This window comes from Elgaria multicarinata, chromosome 20 (genome assembly GCF_023053635.1).
Source record: "Elgaria multicarinata webbii isolate HBS135686 ecotype San Diego chromosome 20, rElgMul1.1.pri, whole genome shotgun sequence".
Lineage (NCBI taxonomy): Eukaryota > Metazoa > Chordata > Lepidosauria > Squamata > Anguidae > Elgaria > Elgaria multicarinata.
In genome coordinates, this window is record NC_086190.1 from 7,439,492 (window position 1) to 7,454,970 (window position 15,479).

At 44.7% G+C, this 15,479-nt stretch overlaps 1 protein-coding gene across 1 annotated transcript in view; it reads right to left on the reverse strand.

Moving 5' to 3' along the window:
- Nucleotides 1-15,479, reverse strand: part of TNFRSF1B (TNF receptor superfamily member 1B) — a 39,966-nt gene that overhangs the window by 23,580 nt on the left and 907 nt on the right. The window lies entirely within an intron of this gene.

Genomic DNA, 15,479 nt, shown 5'->3' on the forward strand with positions numbered 1-15,479 from the left:
CAAGTTTAAGGTTTTGTTACTAGTGTACAAAGATCTAAACAACTTGGGACCAGGATACCTGAGAGAGCGCCTTCTCCCTTACCAACCTGCCCGATCACTGAGGTCATTGGACGGCGTGCTCCTGATGGTTCCACATGGGGGATACTTGGCTCAGCAATACTACAAATGAGAAGGATCTTGGAATTATTGTAGATCGCAAGCTGAATATGAGCCAACAGTGCGATATGGCTGCAAGAAAGGCAAATGCTATTTTGGGCTGCATTAATAGAAGTATAGCTTCCAAATCACGTGAGGTTCTGGTTCCTCTCTATTCGGCCCTGGTTAGGCCTCATCTAGAGTATTGCGTCCAGTTCTGGGCTCCACAATTCGAGAAGGACGCAGACAAGCTGGAGCGTGTTCAGAGGAGGGCAACTAGGATGATCAGGGGTCTGGAAACAAAGCCCTGTGAGGAGTGACTGAAAGAACTGGGCATGTTTAGCCTGGAGAAGAGAAGATTGAGGGGAGACATGAGAGCACTCTTCAAATACTTAAAAGGTTGTCACACAGAGGAGGGCCAGGATCTCTTCTCGATCCTCCCAGAGTGCAGGACACGGAATAACGGACTCAAGTTAAAGGAAGCCAGATTCCAGCTGGACATCAGGAAAAACTTCCTGACTGTTAGAGCAGTGCGACAATGGAATCAGTTACCTAGGGAGGTTGTGGGCTCTCCCACACTAGAGGCCTTCAAGAGGCAGCTGGACAACCATCTGTCAGGGATGCTTTAGGGTGGATTCCTGCATTGAGCAGGGGGTTGGACTCGATGGCCTTGTGTGCCCCTTCCAGCTCTGCTATTCTGTGATTCTGTGACCTGTGGCCCAATTGGAAGAGCCTTGAGTGTAGTGGCCCCTTCTCTGTGGAACTCTCTGCCCCTGGAGGACAGGCACGTGCCAACACTAGGCTACTTCCAGCACCTCCTGAAAATAACACTGTTTCGAGAAGCCTTCCTCAACTAAGTGGCCACTGTTTTTTGGCTCCTTTGTTTTAAATTGAACAATTAGCTTTTTAAATCTTCTTTCTTTTTTACTGTTTATACCGATATTCATTGCTTTGGAATCTGTTGTAGATACTGAGCTGTATATAAATATTGTAAATAAATAAATAAATAAATGTCACCGCTCAGCAACTGCATCAGGAGGAGAGAAGAAATACTCAAAACTCTTGGTTCATGGGTCAGTGATTCCTACAATCGTGCAGGAAAAGGTGGCAAGCAATAGAGAAACCACAACACTTAATAGCTTAGCTACAGTTATCCATGCTCTGATAACCTCTCGTTTGGATTACTGCAATGTGTTATACGTGGGGAGGCCTTTGAAAACGGTCCGGAAACTTCAACTGGTGCAAAACAGGGCAGCACGCTTACTAACAGGGACTGGCCGACGAGACCACATCACGCCAGTCCTTTTCCAGCTTCATTGGCTGCCAGTCCAGGTCCGGGCCCGATTCAAAGTGCTGGTATTAAAATTTAAAGCCCTAAACAGCTTGGGGCCAGGCTATCTGAAGGAACGCCTCCTCCCATATGTACCTGCCCGGACCTTAAGATCATCCACAGGGGTCCTTCTCCGTGAGCCCCTGCCAAAGGAAGTGAGGCAGGTGGCTACCAGGAGCAGGGCCTTCTCTGCTGTGGCACCCCGCCTGTGGAATGAGCTCCCTAAGGAGGTTCGCTTGGCACCTACATTATATGCTTTTAGACGCCAGGTGAAGACCTTTTTATTCTCCCAACATTTTAACAATCTATAAATTTTAAATAACATGGTTTTAAATTTGTAATTTTGCATTGCTGCTGTTTTTATCTGGTTGAGCTTTTATATTGTATTTTATATTATGGTTTTATACTGTTGTTTTATACTTTGAATGGTTTTAATTTTTGTGAACCGCCCAGAGAGCTCCGGCTATTGGGCGGTATAGAAATGTAATAAATAAATAAATAAACAAACAAACAAACACTTGCAAATATGAGCAGAAACCATTTTGAGATGTAGAAAACAATATCAAAACAGAAGGTGGAGTAGGGGAAGCAATGAGTCCCAATGCTAAATGGATTATTTTTAGATCAGCCTTTTTGCAATTTGTACAGAGGAGACGGAAGTCGCTATCAATCAGTGAAGCAAAAACATCCCCAAAAGAAATCTAGAGATCTTTAGTTCAAGCACAAAGAGAACGATAAGGCAGACCACATTAAAAATCATAATGTGGGTGAGATTATTCAAGAAGTACTTATCTGTTGCTTACCAAAGAAACACCATTGCAATGAAGAGCACTGATACTATTCTGGTATTCCATATGAACAAGAGTGGACAGGTGGTAGATTACGCTCCATTGATGGACCATTGGCCAATTTCTGTAGTCCAACTCGTGCCTGCTGGTTGGTGGAATTCCTGCCAGGCTGCTAGTCTAGATGGACCTTTGGTCTGATCTAGCAGGACATTTATTTATGTTCTTGAGCCAAGCTGCCGACTCAGAATAACTTGAAACATATTAGCAATTCCATAAATCGTCAGGAAATCCTCAACTACGGCTTCCAGTCTGTTTGCTGGGCAAACACAAAGTCTTTGAAGATTAGTTGACATAATGCCAACCCATGTCCAGTGAATTGTACTCTTTTCAGCATCAGGTGAAGAGCTTTTTATTTTCCCAGTATATTTAGCATTTTAGCCTCCTAGCCTTTTAGCTCTTCTATTTTAAATCTGTGTTTTAAATCTCTGCATTGCCGGTAGGTTTTATTCTGGTTATACTTTTGCATTGTGGGTTTAAGCTTCGGTTATTGGGTGGTATAGAAATGAAATAAATAAGTGAAATTGAAATCTCTGCATCTTGCCATGCTGATGAAGTATTTCCAGTGTGAGTTCAGCTCTACCCCTGGGGCCTATATACATCAACTCTCTCTCTCCGCCCGCCCCCCAAAGTATCCTGGGGCTTTTTGTTTTGGTGAGGTGCTGAGAAATCTGCGAGAGATCCCTAGTTCCCCTTCAGAACTGAACTTTCCAAGGATATTTGAGAACAGAAATGGACTGTTGAAATCATGTCGAAATTTGTAGTGTGCAGGAACGTGTCAAGTTGGCACGTTTCCTCTCAGATGCCACAGTCAGCCGCTAGTGAGAAACGTCTGCAGTCTGCAACACCGTTTCCCTATTGCAAAAGCAGCAGCAACAGCTCACAGCCATCACCAAATCTCCTTCCTCAAATTCAGGTTGCCATATATGGAACTTCAGCCATTAACTGCTGGCTGTATGGATATAAAGAAATACAGAGTGGGGGAGAGGGCTGGGAGAGAAATCCCTCACTGCATAGCAGGTGTCAGAGGGAGGGAAGGAGACATTGCAGTGGCAGAACTCATACTTTGCATGCAGACCCTCCCTGCAGCCGGTTCACTTGTCCTCTCCCTCTGGGCCCAATCTGCACAGCTACCCAGCAAGAGTAGAGTGACCCTATGAAAAGGAGGACAGGGCTCCTGTATCTTTAACAGTTGCACAGAAAAGGGAATTTCAGCTGGTGTCACTTGTATATATGGGGAACCTGGTGAAATTTCCTCTTCATCACAGCAGTTAAAGCTGCAGGAGCTATACTAGAGTGACCAGATTTAAAAGAGGGCAGGGCTCCTGTATCTTTAACAGTTGCATAGAAAAGGGAATTTCAGCTGGTGTCACTTGTATATATGGGGAACCTGGAGAAATTTGCTCTTCATCATAACAGTTAAAGCTGCAGGAGCTATACTGCAGCTATACTGTGACCAGATTTAAAAGAGGGCAGGGCATCTGCAGCTTTAACTGATGGGATGAAGAGGAAATTTCACCAGGTACTCCATATATACAAATGACACCTGCTGAAATTCCCTTTTCAATAAAACTGTTAAAGATACAGGAGCCCTGTCCTCCTTTTCATATGGTCACCCTAAGCAAGAGGGTCCAAAGGGAGTAGAAGATGCCTGCACTTTTGTGTTCCTCTTGCCACTATTTGCATCCTCAGGGAGGGAGGGTGAACAGGCAGTAACAGCAAGAAGGAAGGGCAGGAGAATCCCAAAGCTCTGAGGGGCCAGTAGTGCTCCCCCTGCAAACTTTGGGCAAATGCCTAGCAATGCTGATACCTGATGCCATCCCTATCAGTAGCTGCCACTCATAATGGCTGTGTGCCATCTCCAAGATTATCAGCCACCGGGAAAATAAGTGGGAGAGCTCTATGGCTCTCATTTCCTGCTTGTGAGCTTCCCATAGGCATCTGGTTGGCTGCCGTGGAGAACAGGATGGTGGCCTAGATCAACCTTTGGTCTAATCTAGCAAGGCTCCTTTCCCATTCAGTGACACGCAAGTGTTTGCTGGATGGAGACTTTCAGAGGATCTAGTAGTGCCGTCAGTGTAGGACTTTGGGACAGAGCTCTAGGGCCCCACTTAGCAGAATGAGCTGGTGGGCTGACCCCATTTCGCATAGTCAAACTGTGGAATTCACTACCACTGGATGTGGTGATGGCCACCAATTTGGATGGCTTTAAAAAGGAGTTGGATAAATTCCTGGATGAGAAAGCCTTCAGTGGCTACTAGCCCTGATGGTTGTATGCTGCCTCCAGTATTCGAGGCAATAAGCCTGTGTGCACCAGTTGCTGGGGAACATGGGGGGGAGGGTGCTGTTGCACCATGTCCTGCTTTGTTGGCTTCCTGGTCGACAGATGGTTGGCCACAGAGTGCTGGACTAGATGGACCCTCAGTCTGATGCAGCATGTTCTTATGAAAGAAAGAAGTAATGCACATTACCACCTAAAGAGTGGGGTGGGGGGCTATAAGTCCCTGAAGTCCAATATCTGAAATCACCAAACTGCCCCACTATTGGACTCTGACCAGGAAGTGACCCCCGTGCGCTATCTATTTTTAAAAGGGCGTTCCCCTGGCACGTGAGTCCACCCCACCCAATACTCTGTAGTTGCAGCAGACCTCAGGCCCCGAGAAGAAGGCTGAAAGAAAGCCGACATGTTTAAGTGGGGATGGAAAAAAGAAAAGTATCACACATGCTAGATGAGAAAACCACAGTGACGAAGCCACCCACTTTCTGACATCAGAACCTGTAGCTGTGGAAAAGAAGAGTGTTTCCAAGACCGCTGTGTGCAGCAGCAGAATCTTGTGAAAGGGAAACAACGCGGCACTTTTATTTTTTCTATTTTATTTCTGTTTATTTTTAAATGAAGAAAAATAAATGCCCAACCAGCAATCTAAAGAGGAGACACCAGCCAAGTCCAACCTTTCAGACAGTTGCAAGGGAGGCAGCTGAAGAGCTGCACCAGCAAGGCTACAGCCAAAGACCGCCAAAGTGCTCGACTCATTCTGAAACCACACTCTTATGCAAGGGGTTGTTCATCACTAGAAGGGGCATTTTGGACCCATCCTACTCATGCCCTGAATTTCACTTATCTAGGAAAAGCCTACTCAAAGGTCTTTGTGCCATTTAGGCCTCCTGTCTTACAGCCAAACTCCACAGGACTCAAAAACCCATTACTTAAAAGTTGCACGGATCTTTTAAAAGCTCTAAATAGCAGAGGCCCAGTGGGAGGTCATCTGGAGTGGGACTATTCCACATTGGTGTGTGTGTGTGTGTGTGTGTTTAAGACAATCACGGGAGGCCCTTCTGTGTTTTCCTGCTATAACAGAAGTGCATTTACCTTCTCTGTGATAATGGCACCTTGGCTTTGGAATGCCTCCGACTGGAACATAGGAAGGTCCCTTATATTGACTCAGTCCACTGGTCCATGTAGCCCAGTATTGTCAACACTGACTGGCAGCAATGGCTCTCCAGGGTTTCAGGCAGGAGGTTTTCCTGCCCTACCTGGAGATTTGGGGGATCGAACCTGGAACCCTCTGCACGCAGAACAGGGGCTCTTACCACTGAGCCACAGCCCCTTCCATGGGAGGTACTCCTGGTTCCAACATTGTACCGTTTCCAGCACCAAGTTAGAATCTTTTGATTTGCCCGGACAAATGTGTAATTTGTTTTTTAAGGTGGGGGTTGAAATGGTTGTTATGCCTCTTCGTTTTATTGTCCTGATGTTTGATTTTAAGTTTATTGTAATGAGCAGTTGCTCCTTACGTACACCACCCCGAAATCCTCTTTGGGATGAAGGCGTGCACTTCATAATTTTTTAAATGAATGAATATAAGGATTTCATCCTTTCCACCATGCTGCAGCCCGAACAAAGATCAACTTCTCCTCTATTAACCTCGGGATGAAGGTTCTGTTGTTGCCAATGGCAGCTTCCCTCCTGGAGTTAATGAAGGTTTCCAGAGGCCCTTTTCCTTAAGATCTCAGTCTGGGAGGAAAGGATTGTGTTCCTGATTGTCTTTGGTAGGTTGATCAGTGAAGCCCTCAGGCACAATCTTTTCACATTTGCAACTGGCTCCTTTAGATGACGACCATGTGATTTTCAATTGAAAACATCTCCTCTCGACAATGCTATTCTGTTCAATGAAACTGCACCATCTAGAGGTGGAATTACAGCACTATACTGGCTTTACACACTGCCAATTTCATGCCATTAAGGTTTAGTCCAGCTTATCTCTGATCTTTTTAAAAGCGAGATAAATGGGGGAAAGTGCAGATGTCCTGTAAAACCCACAAATGTTTGTGAATGGCCAATCATGAGTGTGCATTAAATTGCATGTGTAGGGAAGATTAGCCACATGCAACATGGCTAATGGAAAACAATTTAAAAACAGTAGTACAAATTTGAAAAGCCAATAAATAGAGTGACCATATGAAAAGGAGGACAGGGCTCTTGTATCTTTAACGGGGAAGGGAAGTTGAGGCCTGGGAGCAATCAAGGCGAGAAGATGTGATTATTTCAGCTGCACGTTCTCAGGCTGAGTTTCAGGAGAGTGCAAGGGAGTCTGGGGACTCCATCCAAAGGCTTCATGGGAAAACATGTAGGAGGAGGCTGTACTACAGCTCCGAGGGCCAGGGGTTCCTTGTGTCTGCCAGGTGGTGTGGGAAGGCGCAACACCCGTAACCCCAACGTAAGATAAGGAGGGGACCACAGACCAAACAGAAGCACTGTGAGGACAGATCTACACCCGCAATTTCACAGAATCATAGAACTGAAGAGTTGAAGTTGACGCTGGAAAAGTCAGGAGGTGATCTGGTCAAGCCTCCTTCTCAATGCAGGATCTACACTGCAGTGCAGCAGTTAAATTGGTTTAATAGTCATTGCCTCTCCCTAGGGCAGCCTTTCTCAACCTGATGCGCTCCAGATGTGTTGGACTACAACTCCCAGAATGCCCCAGCCAGCTGGCTGGGACATTCTGGGAGATGCAGTCCAACACATCTGGAGCGCCCCAGGTTGAGAAAGGCTGCCCTAGGGTCTATAATTCTGTCTTTTGTCAGAGGAGGGGGGAGGAAGGGTTTTTCACAGAGAAATCGCAGGGCTCTCCCACACTAGAGGCCTTCAAGAGGCAGCTGGACAGCCGTCTGTTGGGTATGCTTTGAGGTGGATTCCTGCATTGAGCAGGGGGTTGGGCTTGATGGCCTTGAAGGCCCCTTCCAACTCTTCTATGATTCTATGATCTTTGCCAAAGTATGGTTCCTATGACGTTTTGGGGAAAGACATGACAGTTAAACAAATATAACTTTAAGAGACAGAGACTAAGGGTTGGATCTAGGCTAAGTTATGACTAACTCGACCTAAGGATCTTACTGCACCCTGCCACCCCACACACACTTCTGCCTCCAAACTGGCCCTGATGCTACTACTAACCTATGCACACTTACTAGGGAATAAGCCCTGTCTCCACAGGATGGCAGTAACTGGCTTTTATTGTGGCCTCCACACTGAGAGCGTCTCTACATTAAGAGAAATCACATTGGTTACCCGGGGCTTTTGTGCTTTCTGATTCTTTGGCACGACTGTTATGGGCTGAATTACACATGAGGAGAGGGGCAACAAGGAGTTTGAATTGAATACTTCCCCTCTGTTCAGTTCCACTGAGTTCTACTGAGACAGTGCCATCTAGTGGTGGAAGACCCTGCTGTTTCCTAGCTATTACCACTTTTAAAGTAATTCTTTTTTATCCCAGGATTTCCAGAGGATTCTGCAGGAGACGTCCTGGTTGTTCACAACAACAATTGCTCATTTAGAGGAGAACAGCAGACACCAGACAAAGGTATTTTATGTGCTTTCTGACTGACATGTAGATCCAGAACAGGTGAACATTGGCCTCTGCCCAGTGATAAGATCCAAACCAGCCAATTTCACTACCTTGTGACCAATACTGGCAAAGTGCAGGAGATGTTATCCTGATGATCGGAATGTAATGAGCTGACATATTCCTTTGACCCTGTAAAATAATGAATTACGTTTCTTGCTAAATCTGATTAGCTTTCAACAATACAGTGCTTATCAGGGCCACAGCTGTTTGTGGCTTTCTGGCTTGCGCTGCGTGACTCATTGTGGTGGGTGCCGTTCATTTTGCGCTGTTACATTAACCTCTTTCCAAAACACAGCAGTAAACGTGAGAGTCACACTTCAGAGAAGGGTTTGAGTCATGCTTCCTGTAATTCATCTATTTGCCATATCTCGCCTCCACGCAAACCATGAATGTGGGGGTGGGAACACAGCAAGCTTTGCTTCGGGGAGGTCACTAGACTTCTCTGCACCAAATTATTACTTCATTATTATTTACATTCATCTCCTGGCTTTCAGCTCCAGAGTCCAGATAGCATTCAAGCCATCCTCCATTTTTATGCCAAGAACAACCCTGGTCAAAGTGAAAGGAAAGGAGTAACTCAAAGGCCACCCAGTGGGTTTCACAGCTGAATGGGGATGTCCCTTCCCCCCCCCCATCCCCCCAGTCCTAGTTTGACACTCTAGTACTGTCTTCTCCAACCTGGTGCCCTCTACAGGTGTTGCACTAACAACTCCCAGCATCCCCTGAACAGTGCGAGATACCAGCATGTCTGGAGGGCACCAGATTGGAAAACTGCTCTAGCTACTATACCACACTGGAGAGAGAGGGGAAAAGAGAGAGAGAGAGAGAGAGAGAGAGAGAGAGAGAGAGAAATCTAAGAAAGCAAAATTAAAAGAGGGAACCATTTAAATAATGGCCGGGTTGTGCTTTTTTTCCATGGCTTCAAAATTTCCAGAAATTTTACATCTCTAATCTTGATAGGCTGAAGTACTGGGCTGAAATCAATAGAATGAAATTTAATAGGGATAAATGCCAAGTTCTAGAGCTAGGAAAAGGAAACCAAATGCACAGCTACAAGATGGGGGATACTTGGCTCAGCAATACTACAAGCGAGAAGGATCTTCAAATTGTTGTAGATCACAAGCTGAATATGATACGGCTGCAAGAAAGGCAATTGCTATTTTGGGCTGCGTTAATAGAGGTATAGCCGACAAGCTGGAGCATGTTCAGAGGAGGGCAACCAGGGGTCTGGAAACAAAGCCCTATGATGAGATGCTGAAAGAACTGGGCATATTTAGCCTGGAGAAGAGAAGATTGAGGGGAGACATGATAGCATTCTTCAAATACTTAAAAGGTTGTCACACAGAGGAGGGCCAGGATCTCTTCTCAATCATCCCAGAGTGCAGGACACGGAATAACGGGCTCAAGTTAAAGGAAGCCAGATTCCAGCTGGACATCAGGAAAAACGTCCTGACTGTTAGAGCAGTATGACAATGGAACCAGTTACCTAGGGAGGTTGTGGCCTCTCCCACACTAGGGGCATTCAAGAGGCAGATGGACAAGCATCTGTCAGGGATGCTTTAGGGTGGATTCCTGCATTGAGCAGGGGGTTGGACTCGATGGCCTTGTGGGTCCCTTCCAACTCTTCTATTCTATGACTCTATGATTCTAATAATAATAAAAAAGAGTGCTACCAGATGAGGCTTTTATCACCCCATCACCGTGTCTCATATAAGGAGTCCAATATGGGTGAGTTTTTCAAAAAGGAAATTTTAAAGGCACAATTATAAACAATTTCAACAAAGAAAAAAGATAGAAGACAACAGAAGGACCCAACGTGGCTCCACAAAAAGCTTAGAGATGACCTGAAAACAAAAAAGGATACATATAGGAAGTGGAAGGAAAGGCAGGCTACAAAAGAAGAGTACAGACAGGTAGCACAGAAGTGCTGGAATGGCGTCAGGAAGGCTAAAACTGAGAATGAGCTGAGATTAGCGAGGGATGCTAAAAGGAATAAAAAGTCTTTCTTCAGATACGTGAGTAGTAAAAGACAGAGGAAAGAAATGGTGGTTCCCACAGTAAACGCCTTCAAGAGGCTGCTGGACAACCATCTGTCGGGTATGCTTTAGGGCGGATTCCTGCATTGAGCAGGGGGTTGGACTCGATGGCCTTATAGGCCCCTTCCAATTCTACTATTTTATGATTCTGTGAAGTGTGTGCTGGACACCATGCTTTTGCTGGTTGTCAAAAGAGCACCACACTATTCTATCAATCTCGGATGTGAATTTAGAATACTGTGTATTATTATTATTATTATTATTATTTATTTATTTATTTATTTATTTATATAGCACCATCAATGTACATGGTGCTGTACAGATTATACACAGTAAATAGCAAGACCCTGCCGCATAGGCTTACAATCTAATAAAGTTTCAGTAAACAATAAGGAGGGAAAGAGAATGCAAACAGGCACAGGGAAGTGTAAACAGGCACCGGGTAGGGTGAAGCTAAACAGTATAGAGTCAGAACAAACTCAATATTTAAAAGCTATAGGGAACAGAAAAGAAAAGTGTATAGTTCTGGTTGTTAAATCTCAGGGCCAAGCCATACATGATGTGGACGTCTTTGGCTGGAACACATGGTTTAGCATTGGCGGTGTACCTGCCTTTTCTCTGACAAGCCTATTAGAATGTAAGCCTATGCGGCAGGGTCTTGCTATTTACTGTTTTACTCTGTACAGCACCATGTACATTGATGGTGCTATATAAATAAATAATAATAATAATAATAATAAAGTCACCCTCTAATTATTATTATTATTATTATTTATTTATATAGCACCATCAATGTACATGGTGCTGTACAGAGTAAAACAGTAAATAGCAAGACTCTGCCGCATAATACCGTAAGAGCTGTCCTGGGTCAGACCAATTGCCTATCTAGTCTAGCGTCCTACTTTCCACATTTGCTAAACCCAAGTCTCTGAGATGCCCACATACAGAGGCAAGAACGATCTCCAACAGACATTCCCCAACAACTGACATTCAGAGGCTGTTATTAGCTTTGGAGGTGGAGGCATTGTTCCACACACACAGCCTTGGCCCCTCCTGATCGATCACGGCTCTCACAAATCACATCTCATTCGGCCACCTTGAAAGGCTATCACAGAATTCAAAAAAGGCAGGTAAAAAGGTCGTCGGATGGAAGCACCACAGAAAGAAAGAAAGAAGAGAGAGAGAGAGAGAGAGAGAGAGAGAGAGAGAGAGAGAGAGAAGAGAGGGGGAGAGGTGTTATTCCCAACACATTTCAATATTATACATCTCTTTCAAAGGAGACAGGGGAGCTAAGCCTACCTGAGTAAATTGCAACACCAAAGGATTTTTGAGCATTTCTTAGTGTATTTCAAGAATAAATAAGACCCTCATCCTTTGGAAAAGAAGTATAAGATACGTTTTTGAGCCCCTTCCCATGCAAATGACCAAAGCTCTCACTACCACCACCACTTGTGCCTGGGATGAGATAGTCGTTTGCTCATCTTTGGCATTTTCAATGTCAACGGGTTATTTTTAATCTCAACCTTCACTGCTCCAAATAGGGGGAGGGCACCCCATAAATCCCACCCCAAAATTTTGGCCAAATTGCACTGGATCAGCCCCAAGACCATCTAGCCCCACTTTCCAGCAAAACCTCTATAGGCGGAGGAGAGCAGCAATGGCCACCAGAACAGAATGAAGTCAGGTCAAATTCTATTAACATTCATTATACATCTACATGGCTACTTCTGTACTTTGTTGCTAGGCTTTCCCCATCTGATTTGATTGAGAGTATAGTACAACAACCCTTTGAGGTAGGACAGTTCCAACCTCCTTGGCTTGAAGGAGTGTTTTCTCTGGCCTGGTTTGCAGGATTGCAGGAGGGTTAATAAACCGCCGTAGTTTCTTTCCCCTGCCTGCTGGTCGCATGCCAGCAGGTTTAGCATAATTACTCTCAGCAGCTGGGCTTCTCTTGTCATACAAACCTAGCCAAAGTGGACAGTTGTCATCCAGAACCTCACAACAATGCGTTTTCGGTGGTTTTTACCCACAGCAACAAGCCACCCTGGCCAGGTTCGCATGACACAACAAGCCACACTAATAATTATGCAAATACCTCTGGTGTGCAACTGGCATTTGTGGCAAGGCAAATAAGCTCCCATGGTTTATTTCCCCAGCTGCAATCATGTGAACTCCCCCCCTCCCTTCTCTCTCACTCTTCCCTAGAAAGTGGGAATACAAGGATAAGTGAAATGTTTTCTGGAAAACAGAAAGGTGTTTTTTTATGATTACTATTGGGGGCGGGGGGGAAACAGTATTGATGGAACTGCTCCAGGGCCCCCAAGCCACCTCAATTCCTTGTTTTGGGGTGTGGTACAATCTCCCCTGCAAGGACAGGCAAAAATCTTTGAGTTTTGAGGTTTGCTTCTTTTAGGAAAAAAGACTACAATACTGTAGATTTTGTTCTGACTTTATACTGTTAGTTTTACCCTACGCTGTGCCTGTTTACCCTACCCTGTGCCTGTTTACTCTACCCTGTGCCTGTTTGCATTCTCTTCCCCTCCTTATTGTTTTACTATGATTTTATTAGAATGTAAGCCTATGCGGCAGGGTCTTGCTATTTACTGTTTTACTCTGTACAGCACCATGTACATTGATGGTGCTATATAAATAAATAATAATAATAATAATGGTGGGGATGATAGGTAAATATAAACAGTGCAAAAAAGGGGGGTGTTTTTCTTCCCTACTCCTAGAACGTGGGATTCCCTCCCCACCACCACCACCACCACCACCATAAAACCTATTCACTGTAGACCGAGACAGACAGAATACAGTCCTTCTTTTTCATACAATACACAATTAACTTGCAGAACTCACTGCTGCAAGATGCAGCAGAGACTAGCTTTAGACTGCAATCCTATCCACTCTTACTTGGAAGCAAGCCCCTTTGAACCCAGCGGGACTTACTTCTGAGTAGATGCATAGAGGTGTGTGTGCTGGAAAACGACTTTACACAGACTTCATGTTTGCAGGATCTACTTTGCTTTGTTGTTGCTGTTTTACTAGAATCAAAATAACCCACAACTGGAAGGTGGTGCAAAAGACCTGCACTTTTAGAATCAAAGCATTCTGAGCCCAGGAAAGTGTTTTGAGCGCCCAGAACTAAGCAGAGTTCACAGCCCTTCTACACATAAGTCCTGGTTACTCCCCAAGCTATCTTCATTTCAGCAGTATAATTTGGGTGGGTGGGTGTGCCTGTTTTTGTTATAATTCTGCCGCTTTTGTTTAAAACAGAGCTGCCAATAGATTCAGAACTACCTTCTGCCCACCCCAGATTTATGGCTTTACCAAAATAGCTGAAAGTCCAATCCTATACATGTCTCCTTAAAGGTGAAGTCCCACTGAGTTCAATGGTGTTTCATCCCAAGAAAATGGGATTAAGAAGACTGCAAGTTAAAGGGAACCCCCACGAACAGCTGAACAACAAGAAAACAGGAATTGTCTATCGCCTTCACAGGTCTGGCTTATGGGCTTCTCATAGGACATGATGGACCTCTGCTTGAAGCAAGTGAAATTCAGTCTGACCCAGATCTTCCCCTCATGTTATATCCCATCCTATGGCATATGGTGGGACGATAACCCTCTTGTGCATTTATACCTCCGCAGCACGCGCAAGCAGTGTTTTGGATGGAAAAGGGACAAAAGGCAGGAAAAAACGCCATGAAAACGGCATGCAGAACGTGGCCCAAGAATGCGCTTCAATACGGATGAAAAGCCCTGGCGTAGATTTAGCCCCTGCTTTTAAAAGGTGAAGCCGAGCTTTATTACACCAGCGTTATACTGTGCAATCACTGCAAATTGCATGCAAAGGACTTCTGAAGTTTTCCACCTTATAATCTGCTTTGATTGTGAAGTACTCCCAGGCATCCTGCCTTAATTGTGCAATAAAGCAAAAAGATTCGCCATATTTAGCCCCTACTTTTAGAGCGTATCTTCCGAGCTGCCGCTGGGGCTCAGGAGCAGGATTTTAAAGAAATGCTTGCATCTGCGTAAGCTTTAAAGATAAAGACACCAAAATTGGCACAGTAATAGATATTAGGGAGAGCCTTAAGCATACCAAATTTGAATTGAATTGGGTCATCCGTTGATTTTTTTTTAATGATTTTTTTTTTACATTTCCCCCCCTTGAACTCACTTCCTGGTATGCACAGGATCGCTGTCGCCCCAAAACAACAACAACCGCGAAAGCTCAGCGCTACGGGGATAATCCGAGGGAAGCAGGTACGTGGGATGAAGCTTTTACTCAAACCGGCCAAAGGTCCTCTGTCTTTTCCATGCCCCGTTTTTAATATATCTCGAAAGTGGAGAGATTCCTACGTCTAGTGTTGCCAGGGGGAGGGGGGGAGAGAGAGAGAGGGAGAAGGTGTTCTTGTGCAGGGATGGAGATTATTATTATTATTATTTATTTATTTATTTATATAGCACCATCAATGTACATGGTGCTGTACAGAGTAAAACAATAAATAGCAAGACCCTGCCGCATAGGCTTACATTCTAATAAAATCATAATAAAACAATAAGGAGGGGAAGAGAATGCACCAAACAGGCAGTATAAAAGTCAGAACAAAATCAAGTTTTAAAAGCTTTAGGAAAAAGAAAAGTTTTTAGCTGAGCTTTAAAAGCTGCGGTTGAACTTGTAGTTCTCAAATGTTCTGGAACAGCGTTCCAGGCGTAAGGGGCAGCCGAAGAAAATGGACGAAGCCGAGCAAGGGAAGTAGAGACCCTTGGGCAGGCGAGAAACATGGCATCAGAGGAGCGAAGAGCACGAGCGGGGCAATAGTGTGAGATGAGAGAGGAGAGATAGGAAGGAGCTAGACAGTGAAAAGCTTTGTAGGTCAACAGGAGAAGTTTATATTGGATTGGAAGCCAATGAAGAGATTTCAGAAGTGGAGTAACATGGTCAGAGCGGCGAGCCAAGAAGATGATCTTAGCAGCAGAGTGGTGAACAGAAACCAACGGACTGATGTGAGAAGAAGGAAGGCCAGTGAGAAGAAGGTTGCAGTAGTCCAACCGAGAAATAACCAATGCATGAACAAGAGTCTTGGCAGAAGAGACAGACAAAAATGATCGAATCCTGGCAATATTATACAAGAAAAAACGACAGGATTTAGCTACTGCCTCAATATGAGGAATAAAGGAGAGCGAGGAATCAAATATAAAGCCAAGACTACGAGCTTCCTTGACT